The following is a 12,200-nucleotide window of genomic DNA, read 5'->3' as shown; positions in this document are numbered from 1 at the left end:
CAGCGGCCAACAATTGCACGAGTGCACGCTAAAATGTTCCAATTCTTTACTTCCTGGCTGGGAAAGATCTGGTGATCAGAAAGTTGCACTATTGGCTAGAAGGGTGAACTGAGCAACTGACTGACTGCCAGCAAATTAGTGATTCAACACCTCAGAAGACACCATTGAAAATCTCCTCCATACTTGTGCATTAATGTCACCTGAACCTTCAGTGCTCTTTCATTCACCCTGTAGTGTTGCTGATGAAGTCAGAGTTGCAAGGTGGCTGTAGCATTATATTTGAAATGTGTGTCAATTTTAATCACTGTGGTAAATGGAAAATTACAGGGAGGCCCAGATGTGCTGTCTTGTGATGTAGTCCATGAGCACAAGCTTCACGCCTTTCAGAGTCTCATTTTTCAGCCCAGTTGCAAGAAAGAAAAACCGACAGTCCCCTCAATCAATCAATCGTAATGGAAAAAATTGTTCAGCAATGGTTACCGAAGTATGCTCTATTTGTTGTATTGCAATTCCACCAGGGTTACCGAAGTATGCTCTATTTGTTGCATTGCAGGTGCAGGTGAAATGGGACAGAACATTTGAAGTGAAATGTTGCAGACAACATTTTGAAAAAAACAGAAACAGGACAGCTTTTATATGTCTAACTCAATTTTAATAATTAAAAAAAAATAAAATATACTGGGGTAGAAATTTTCGGCACACAGTTTCGTATAATTGGGTGAGCTGCTTGCACCTGTCACGCCTTTACAGGAAGCTCATAGAAACATAGAAAAAGGTGCAGGAGTAGGCCATTCGGCCCTTCGAGCCTGCACCACCATTCAATAAGATCATGGCTGATCCTTCACCTCAGTACCCCTTTCCCGCTTTCTCTCCATACCCCTTGATCCCTTTAGTCATAAGGGATATCTAACTCCCTCTTGAATACATCCAATGAACTGGCATCAACTACTCTCTGCGGCAGCGAATTCCACAGGTTAACAACTCTCTGAGTGAAGAAGTTTCTCCTCATCTCAGTCCTAAATGGCCTAACCTTTATCTTAAGACTGTGTCCCCTGGTTCTGGACTTCCCCAACATCGGGAACATTCTTCCCGCAGCTAACCTGTCCCGTCAGAATCTTACACGTTTCTATGAGATCCCATCTCATCCTTCTAAACTCCAGTGTATAAAGGCCCAGTTGATCCAGTCTCTCCTCATATGTCAGTCCAGCCATCCCTGGAATTAGTCTGGTGAACCTTCGCTGCACTCCCTCAATAGCAAGAACATCCTTCCTCAGATTAGGAGACCAAAACTGAACACAATATTCCAGGTGAGGCCTCACCAAGGCCCTGTACAATTGCAGTAAGACCTCCCTACTCCTATACTCAAATCCCCGAGCTATGAAGGCCAACATGCCATTTGCCTGCTGTACCTGCATGCCAACTTTCAATGACTGATGAACCATGACACCCAGGTCTCGTTGCAACTCCCCTTTTCCTAATCTGCCGTCATTCAGATAATATTCTGCCTTCGTGTTTTTGCCACCAAAGTGGATAACCTCACATTTATCCACATTATACTGCATCTGCCATGTATTTACCCACTCACCTAACCTGTCCAAGTCACCCTGCAGCCTCTTAGCATCCTCCTCACAGCTCATACCACCACCCAGTTTAGTGTCATCTGCAAACTTGGAGATATTACACTCAATTCCTTCATCCAAATCATTGATGTATATTGTAAAGAGTGGGGGTCCCAGCACTGAGCCCTGCGGCACTCCACTAGTCACTGCCTCCCATTCCGAAAAGGGCCCATTTATCCCGACTCTCTGCTTCCTGACTGCCAACCAATTTTCTATCCACGTCAATACATCACCCCAATACATGTGCTTTGATTTTGCACACCAATCTCTTATGTGGGACCTTGTCAAAGGCCTTTTGAAAGTCCAAATACACCACATCCACTGGTTCTCCCTTGTCCACTCTACTAGTTACATCCTCAAAAAATTCCAAAGGATTTGTCAAGCATGATTTCCCTTTCATAAATCCATGCTGACTTGGACCAATCCTGTCACTGCTTTCCAAATGCGCTGCTATTTCATCCTTAATAATTGATTCCAACATTTTCCCCACTACTGATGTCAGACTAATCGGTCTATAATTACCCGTTTTCTCTCTCCTTTCTTTTTTAAAAAGTGGTGTTACATTAGCTACCCTACAGTCCATAGGAACTGATCCAGAGTCGATAGACTGTTGGAAAATGATCACCAATGCATCCACTATTTATAGGGCCACTTCCTTAAGTACTCTGGGATGCAGACAATCAGGCCCCAGGGATTTATCTGCCTTCAATCCCATCAATTTCCCCAACACAATTTCCCGCCTAATTAGGATATCCTTCAATTCCTCCTTCTCACTAGACCCTCGGTCCCCTAGTATATCCGGAAGGTTATTTGTGTCTTCCTTCAAGAAGACAGAACCAAAGCATTTGTTCAATTGGTCTGCCATTTCTTTGTTCCCCATTATAAATTCACCCGAATCCGACTGCAAGGGACCTAAATTTGTCTTCACTACTCTTTTTCTCTTCACATATCTATAGAAGCTTCTGCTGTCAGTTTTTATGTTCCCGGCAAGCTTCCTTTCGTACTCTATTTTCCCCCTCCTAATTAAATGTTTTGTCCTCCTCTGCTGAACTCTAAATTTCTCCCAGTCCTCTAGTTTGCTGCTTTTTCTGGCCAATTTATATGCCTCTTCCTTGGATCTAACACTATCCTTAATTTCCCTTGTTAGCCACGGTTGAGCCACCTTCCCTGTTTTATTTTTACTCCAGACAGGGATGTACAATTGTTGAAGTTCATCCATGTGATCTATAAATTTGAATCATTTGAACAGTAATATCGTGCAGCTCGAACGCAAGATTCACCCGGGGGGGTGGGGGGGGCGGGGGAAGTGGCAAAGGGAGTGGGCGATCAGGATACTGCGGCATCGGGGGTCACTCATGCTCCTCCTGGCTCCAAAGCAACACACCTTTTGCTTGGCTGCTGAAGAATACATACATAAGGAGCTTAACACCTGTTTTGGGCATCTGCCAGAAATAGCCAGACCCAATATTAGGTTGGAACTCTGAGGCATTCTTTGGTCCTCAAAAGCATCCATTTTATATCTGTTAAATGGGTGTGATGGGGTCCAATTTCTACCCACTGTTTTTAGATTGATTGTCATTGAGAAACTTTCTTCTGATAGTATGCTTAAAAAAATTCCATATGTGTTACTAAGTATCGAAGGGTCTGTCAGTTAAAGACAGAACTAGTTTTATAATTCTTCCTTCTGGTTTTCTTTTTTCATTTCTACTTAAACATAATTTTGCCGGTGCCTACTGTACTCAAGTACTCCACCCATAACCATTCTTTATATGTGAACCTTAACGGTGAGTGTTTCAGGACCATGCGTGGTATTACAGCTGAACCTGATCCTGTTCTCGCCCTGTGACCACGCAAGAAAATACATATCAATCCATCAATAGAAAGTGATCAGGAGCATGAAACCTGGCCGGCTTTTCACTGACCTAATCTTGAAGCACTGAAAGCCGCCATAGTACTGCTATACCCGAGAGGGCGCTGAGCACCTCGAGTCTCAACGCCGAGAGCATGCAGAAATCAAGCGCCGACAGCAGAAAGATCATGCAGCAAACCAGTCCCACTCACCCGTTCCCGGTAGAGAGGCTGTAGAGAGGCGAAGGGATGTCCTGCAGCCTCAGAGTGGCAGGAGGCCACCGCCTAGAGCAGTGGTTCCCAACCGGTGTTCCATGGCACATTGGTGTACCGTGAACCCTTCACAGGTATGCCGCCAAATTGTGTAAAAGTATGGTGGACTTTCACTGATTTCACAATGAAATACAAACCATTTAACTCAAACAGAAGCGGAGGGGGAGAGAGAGACAGACAGACACATATGTCATCTACCTATATGTATGACGCCACTGCTGTAGTAAACATTGCCAATATTTGACCTGATATAGCGCCAATTAGCGGCTCCTTTGATGTATTTGGCATCCAATTTGACCTGGCCTAGCCGCCCTAGCGGTTCCTTTGATTTTTGAGAGTTGGCTTTTAGCATATTTTGACCATAGTCAAAATCAAAACTTCCTGTTCAACTCTAGGTTCGTTTCTGTCTGGACTCTCTGGAGTTTGGAAATTGGAACTCAGTTCGTGCCTGTCTGGAGTTTGGATCACTCAGACGAATGAAGTTTGTCCCCCCCAATGGACAAATTCATCATAAGAAAACGTAAAAATGAGCAAGGAGATATCAATGACAGTGCCACTACAAGGCGCCAGTAGGCTTGCAACCAATACCAGTACAAGCGGTGTCGAATCAAAAACTAAAAAATCCAAAATTCATCGTCAATATATGGAGGATTATTTGAGATTCTGTTTTTCATGGACAGAAGAATGCCCCATTCCACTGTGTGTTGTGTGTGGCGAAAAACTGTCGAACAGTGCAATGGTTCCCAGTAAATTGAAACGTCATTTTACTACGAAACATGCACATCTTGCAACAAAAGATCAGAGTTATTTTAGGAGATTGATGGCAACGCAATCAAAACAAGTGAAATATTTTGAAAAAAATGTTAAGGTGTCAGATAAGGTTCAAATTACTTCTTATGAAGTTGTTGAATTAATAGCGCAGAAAATGAGTTACTTATTTTGCCTGCATGTCATAAAATTGGCAAAATGCTTGGTGATAAAGCGGAACAAGAAATTGCAAAAATTCCGCTGTCTGACGATACAATTTGGAGAAGGATAAATGATATGTCATCTAACATTGAAGAAAATGTAGCTGAGAAACTTACAAACTCGAATTTTGCTTTGCAAATCGACGAGTCCACCGACATTAGTGGTAAAGCATAATTATTAGCATTTGTTCGCTTCATTCATAAAAACGAGATATTGAACCAATTTCTGTGCTGTAGAGAACTTCCAGAAAATACTAGAGGTCAAGACATATTTGATTCTGTGAATTCATATTTAGAAGACTTGAAAATTTCATGGGACTCGTGTTGGAATCTGCACGGACGGTGCTCCATCTATGGTGGGATGTATCAAAGGATTCATTACGCTCGCAAATAAACATAATCCAAATATATTATTCACCCATTGCTTTTTGCACGGAGAAGCACTTGTTGCAAAGACATTACCGCTAGAATTAAAATCTGTGTTAGATCAAGTTGTTAATATTGTAAATTATATAAAATCAAGACCTTTAAAAACTCGCTTGTTTAAACAGCTCTGCAAAGCTATGGATGCACAGCACGAATGTTTACTTTTGCATAAAGAGGTAAGATGGCTTTCAAGGGGAAAAGTCTTATGTCGTGTATTTGAACTTAAAGAAGAATTGTCAGTATTTTTTGAAAGAGAAAGAAACGATACCTTTTGCAAATACCTTAAGAGTGAACTGTGGTGTGCGAAGTTAGCATACTTGGCAGATATATTTAATTGTCTTAACAGCATTAATACCAGTATGCAAGGGTGAAATGAAAACATTCTCACCTCTACAGACAAGCTTTTAGCTTTTCAGAAAAACATTTTTATCTGGAAAAAGAGCGCAACAGAAAAAAATCTTGAAATGTTCCCTTTGATACCAAATCACAGTATTAAAAAAGGTTGCTCCTATCGTGATAGAGCATTTGGCATCACTGGAAGACAACATCAAAAAATATTTTCCATCTTTGGATGTAGAGAAGTATGATTGGGTAAGAAATCCATTTTCTCCAATTAGTATGTCAGATTTTGATTTTACATTGCAAGAAGGAGGAGAATTGACTTCTATTTCTACAGATGCGGTCTTAAAATGAAACATTCAAATATGTCTCGATGCGTTCTGGATTTCTATTAAAGTAGAATATCCTGCAATATCAAAAAAAGCCTTGATAATTCTGATGCAGTTTTCAACATCATATATCTGCGAATTAGGATTCTCAACTCTTACATCAAATGTAAAAAACGGGAAAAACTTAGCGAACTTAAACACAAAATGAGAGTCGCCTTATCAGTTATACGCCCTAATATTAGTGACATAACTAAAAAAAAAGGCAGGCTCAAGTATACATTAAAATACTAATTAATCTATAATTAATGCGAGGAATTATTATAGTTTATTATTTTATTGTTACTTTCAGAATAAAAAGTAATTAATAACATACGTGTACAACGTTGTATATCTTCATATGTGATTAATAAAATGTTTTTTAAATTTTCTGAAACTTTCTTTTTTAAAAAACCTGTGTTCACCTTTTAATCCCTTCAAGTATGCCGCCAAAAATTCTAGTATTCGAAAGTGTGCCGCGAACACAAAATGGTTGAGAACTATTTTTTCAGACGGTTGTGGAGGGAGGTGGCACAGCACGTGTCAGCAAGGAGTACGGTGCCCAGAACTGCGACACAATGTCGCAAGAATTTCAACGACCTCACTCGAGTCATCAGGATGAGTACCCTTTCTATTAACCTTACAATACCATAATGTTAACCTCACTGTCTCACACAATGTACAGTATGTGCAGTACCTGCTCCTTCACTATGTGTACCAGCTCATGCTCGAGAGAACTGCAAAGTTTTCAGCAGCTCATGCTCCAGAGAGCTGCAAAGTTTTCAGCAGCATATCCTGGGCCTCCATGCGTAGCTCTCCTGCTTGGCCCCTACTTAGCCCCACCCCTCCTCTAACTACCTTTTCACTCTTTATATGCGTTGTAAAAATGTTAGCCTTACCCTTAATCTTAGCTGGTAGCCATGAAATCCTACCGTTCACACAGCCACCCTGTGCAGCTACTGAGAGTCAAATGGACATCTGCACACTTCCATACAGTAGCACCTATTCAACTCAAGCTGCACACTTACACACACCTTCTTCTGTTTGTCATTGCAGGCGAAACTCGCTCACAAGTGACAATAAATGCGGACCAGAGGAGGGGAGCTCGACCTCCACCCCCTCATGGAGGTGGAAGAGCGAGTGTCCGCCCTCGTGGGCGCACAAGTGGCTCTGCTGGTGGTCGGAGAAGCTGAGCCCCTGAGGACAGTGACGGTACGTTCATCCCCTTTGCCTCTTATGAGACCATTTACCCCTGAAATCACTTGCCTTTTCCACTTTACATATAAATGTCCTATATCACCTCCTTCTTCCCTTCCTGCCAGAAGCCTGTCCGTGAGGCATCCACCTCCAACGACGGGGGAGATGAGGAGGAAGGGGACGACAGTTCTGTGCCAGTCCGGCAGGATCCATCTGCTGTAGACAGTGGGATACCACATCGGTGGACGAGCCGATCTTCCTGGGATTTGACGAGCCTGATGTTCCTGGACCCTGTGGTCTGCAGCAACGCCAAGCACGAAGGGAAGCTCGGGGGCCAGCTCACCGATGGGTGAGTCGGCGCCCAAGTCCTGCTGAGCGTGACTCAGATGTGGACCTGGATTTGGAAGGTATGACGACAAAGTCTCAGGGGATGCACTGCGAGCATTGGCAAGAGTCCCACAGAGCATGGATGCACTTGCTGTGAGGTTGGGGGAGGTTGCCTCAAGCATTGCACGTGCCTCAGCAGTCCAACGAGCCCATCCTTGGTAAGTACAAAGGATGTTGAAGTTGACGAGCGACGGTGGAGATCCAGAGGTGAAGGCGCATGCCATGGCAGACGTGAAGCAGCTATTACAGCACAGGCCGAAGCAAAGCAAGGCCTTTGTGATGTGATGCAGTCACTGGTTGGTGGTATCAATTCTCAGTCTGCTGCGTTGCAGACTCAGTTTGTTCTCATGCAGACTTAGATTGATGCCATGAAAGCACTGACTACTTCCATCCTCTCTGGATTCCCCCACAGTTCAATGGGGAACTCACGGTGCCAAAGTAGGCCAGTAATCTGTGTTCCAGCAGATTGCTCTGGATGCTGAGGCCCTGCCCTGGGAAAGTGGTAGCGTGTCGATGGAAATGGAAGGTGTTGTCCTCTCTCACGATGACAGCATTCCTGCACCCACCAATACCACTCTGCCTTTGCACGTTCTGCGGTCTGCACCCCACCCATCCGAGACTGCTGTCGCCCATGCTGAGGTGGTGCAGTCCGCAGCCGGGCCTTCCAGAGCATCCTGCTAGGCCAGCTGCAGTCTCTGCCTCATAGACACAGCGGCCTTCAAGGAGCCTTGTTGCAGGCACTGTAGCCACATTAAAGAGGAGCACTAGGCCTGAAGCGAGGGAAAAGGGAAGGGGTGGGAAATATGCGAGTAAGTCCCAATAAGGACTTTGCCGACATCCATATCTTGTAAATATAATTGTATATTTACGATGTCCATATCTTGTAAATATAATTGTACATATTTAGTTGCTGATGTTTGACGCCTGTTATTTGTGGAAGGGTCTTGGCATAATATGGTTCATGGGAGCTGGTCTTGCATATCAGATGGGAGGGGCTTTTGTATATATATATTTTTTTCATGAAGTTGTTTGTGTGTTATACTGTTTCAAGGGGCATTTGTTACATTCCTTATTAAATGCTGATGAAGGGTTACTGGTGTGCTGCATGAGGGCACACTCTGATTAGAGATAATAAAAGTTGATTTGACCGTTTGCATTGCCGTCATGTGTATTAATTGAGAATTTCACGGAGCTGCGCCATGAGCCTAGCACATAGCGATGTGACGATGAGGCCCAGTCGTCACCTGGTCATTGATTCATCGGAATCGATACAGGACTAGGTGCTGACGTGCGTCCCTTGCAGCGGCAGCATTGGCACGGTGTCTCCTCCGTGGCTGCTGATCCTCCTCCTTATCTGCCTCGCCATGCTGTGCATCATCATGCTCCACTTCCTCCTTCTGAGGTGGAGCTGCAATCCCCAGTGGCAATGCCAGGGCCCTCACGATGGCCAGGTTGTGCAGCATGCAGACGACCACAATGAAGTGTGAGATTTGATCAGGGGAGTACTGAAGGCTGTCTCCAGAGCGGTCAAGGCATCGGAAATGCTGCTTTAGCACCCCGATAGTCTGTTCTATAAGGTTCCGGGTGGCCGCATGGCTCTCATTGTAACAATGCCCAGCACGGGTGTTGGGGCTGCGGCGGGGTGTCATGAGCCAGGTGGCGAGAGCACAGCCTTTGTTGTCGAGCAGCCAGCTGCGATCTTCATGTGGTGGCTGGAAGAGTCATGGCACAGAGCTCTCCCGCAGGATGAAAGCATTGTGCGCGCTGCCAGGATAGCGGCATTCACAGCGAGGATATGCTGCCAGGACAGAGGTTGGGGTGGTCTTGGACTTGGCCTGGAGATGGCGAAGGTTGAACAGGTTCCCACTGGCTCTGTCGTTTAGTTCCACTCCAGCAGGGAGCTTGTTGATTGTGAGGTGGAGCATGGCAGCGAGGAAGATTGAGAAGAGGGTTGGGGCGATGACGCAGCCCTGTTTGATCACCAATGATGTCTCCACAAGATCATGCAAATCCCCTGGGAGGATAGACGCACCAATATTAGTGTCCCCGACCAGGCTAACATCCTCAGCATTGAAGCATTGACCACACTTGATCAGCTCCGCTGGGCAGGCCACATAGTTCGCATGCCAGACACGAGACTCTGAAAGCAAGTGCTCTACTCGGAACTCCTTCACGGCAAATGAGCCAAAGGTGGGCAGCGGAAGCGTTATAAGGATACTCTCAATGCCTCCCTGATAAAGTGCGACATCCCCACTGACACCTGGGAGTCCCTGGCCAAAGACTGCCTTAAGTGGAGGAAGTGCATCCGGGAGGGCGCTGAGCACCTCAAGTCTCATTGCCGAAAGCATGCAGAAATCAAGCGCAGGCAGCAGAAAGAGCGTTCGGCAAACCTGTCCCAGCCACCCCTTCCCTCAACCACTGTCTGTCCCACCTGTGACAGAGTCTGTGGCTCTCGTATTGGACTGTTCAGCCACCTAAGAAGTCATTTTAAGAGTGGAAGCAAGTCTTCCTCGATTCCGAGGGACTACCTATGATGATGATGCTGCCAGGTTAACAGGCATTCACAGCGAGGATGCGCTGCCAGGATAGCAGCCATTCACAGCAAGGATGTGCTGCATGTGGTCGTACACCAACTGTACATTGAGAGAGTGGTAGCCCTTGCGGTTGCAAACACCGCCGCATTCTGGTATGGTGCATGCAATGTCACGTGGGTGCAATCAATGGCGCCCTGAACCATTGGAAAGCTTGCTATCCTGGCGAATACACATGACCGTTCCTCCCGTTTCTCCCTCATCATGGGAAATTTTATGTAATGCATTTTCCTGTAGTAGAGAGCGTCTGTGACGTTGCGGATGCAGCAATGAGCAGCAAATTGCGACACGCTGCAGATGTCTCCTGCTGCAGCCTGGAAGGAGCCAGAGGCATAGAATCTGAGCGCCACAGTGACCTTTACTGCAATGGACAGCAAAGTCCTGGTCACAATATCAGCCTCTAGGTCTGGCTGCAGGAGATGGCATAGCTCGGTGACTACTTCCTTGCAGAACCACATCCTTCTAACACACTGCTCCACAGACATGTCTAGGTATGAGAAGTGCTCCCAATAAACCCGTAGGGGGTAAGGCCTCCTGTCCCAACGTTTACTGGGTCTCCTCATTTGTGGATCCACATTCCCAAACTCCCTTCTCTGTAGATGCTGCCTACCAATTGCTTGGGGGATGCGATGGTGGCAAGCTAGCACTGCAGCCATCTAAATGCACACCTGAAATCGCTACTTAACTGTAAATTTGAAGACAATCTGACGCAGCAATCCAAGATACACGCACTGTGCTATGTGAAAACGTAGCACTCACTGTGACCCCCGAGTAACCTGGTTGCTCATCCCTTTAAACACCCACCTGGCATCGCCCAAAGAATGCTGGGACCGCCTGCTTTCTCTGGCGTGTTCAGCGGCCATCGGTAAGTGAGGCGCACAAACCGAATTTTGCATCCGGGGCGCTGCACGCTGCATACCAATGTCCTGATCTGGCTGGCATTAGGGGACGAGGCGAAAGCTGTTAACGCCACCGGTAAAAGTGAACCGAATTTCACGGGCGCCGCTAAAATCTCCGTGGCCGGGTGTTACGCCATGACTGACGCTTTACCGCCACGCGAACGGGAGGCGATACCTAACCGAATTTCATGCCCAATGCTTTATTCTGCTGAAGTGGAGCTTCAAAATGACAAAGTCAAAGTGTTGTTAGGTAAACAAAGATCAGGTCATTCGGCGTTCAATTGCTACAACAAATATAAAAGCAAAATACTGCAGGTGCTGGAAATTTGAAATAAAAACAGAAAATGCTGGAAATACTCAGCAGGTCAGGCAGCACCTGTAGAGCGAGAAACAGAGTTAACATTTCAGGTCAATGAACTTTCATCTCAATTGCTGCTTGATCACAGAACTTTGCGGATTGGAGTGTGCTGGTAAATTCTGGCTTTATGTCAGCAGTATCTATCTTTTCCTCCTCATCTTTTTAATTTTGTTTTGCTTCTGTATAAAGTACGATACCTGAAGTATGAAGTCTGCATGTGCTGACACATTGCCTCGATTTTTACTGGGCGCGGGAAAGGTGCCTGGTAGCGGGTGTTGAACCCTGCAAGTTCAGGAATGTGAAGGCCCTGCCAATCTTAACGACAGGGCCTCACTTTAATAAATATTTCCAGAGTCCCGCCCAACACCTAGCCAGCGGGCAGGAGTGGGAATCTGGTGGCAGGAGGCCACAGCGGGGGACACGTGGCAATGATACATGGTATAGTTTATGCAGGGGATTCCCTCGCATTGCGGTGGGAGGGGCAGGCCGGGGCTTCCTTTCAACAAAGATTGGGGAAATGGCGTGGCTGGGGATTCCCCGAAGATCGTGAGGATTCCGGGGCTGGGGCGGCCCAAGGGCTCATTGATTGGCCTGTGGGGAGCACTCCTGGCCTACAAGGAATTCAAAGACAGATAAAGTTTTAAAAATTACAAGGGCCTCTTCTGCCTAGTCAGATCCTCCTGCCGCATTGCCCCCGTGAGAACATTAAGTTACGTTGCGGTAATGCTGACATCAATGGGCCTTGACTTTTGAATCTTATGTAGCCTTTGCCAAGGACGGAATCGTCACTGTAGGATTTTAACCCCTTGCCTGATCCTTTCCTGCCAGTTGGGGGTTTGGGGTTTTGGGGCGGGGGGGGGAAGTTAAAATTCAGGCCATTGTTTCAATATGTTATAAAAATATAGATTTAATCATTTCACTACCTGATTC

The 12,200-nt window shown here is 45.8% G+C and overlaps 1 protein-coding gene across 2 annotated transcripts in view; it reads right to left on the bottom strand.

Moving 5' to 3' along the window:
• Positions 1-12,200, bottom strand: part of ralgapa2 (Ral GTPase activating protein catalytic subunit alpha 2) — a 468,335-nt gene that overhangs the window by 68,958 nt on the left and 387,177 nt on the right. The gene's annotated exons all lie outside the window — the stretch shown is intronic.

The sequence above is a fragment of the Pristiophorus japonicus genome, chromosome 9 (assembly GCF_044704955.1).
Source record: "Pristiophorus japonicus isolate sPriJap1 chromosome 9, sPriJap1.hap1, whole genome shotgun sequence".
Taxonomy (NCBI): Eukaryota; Metazoa; Chordata; class Chondrichthyes; family Pristiophoridae; genus Pristiophorus; species Pristiophorus japonicus.
Note: the sequence above shows the minus strand (reverse complement) of the source record. Positions and strands in the feature narration are given on the sequence as shown.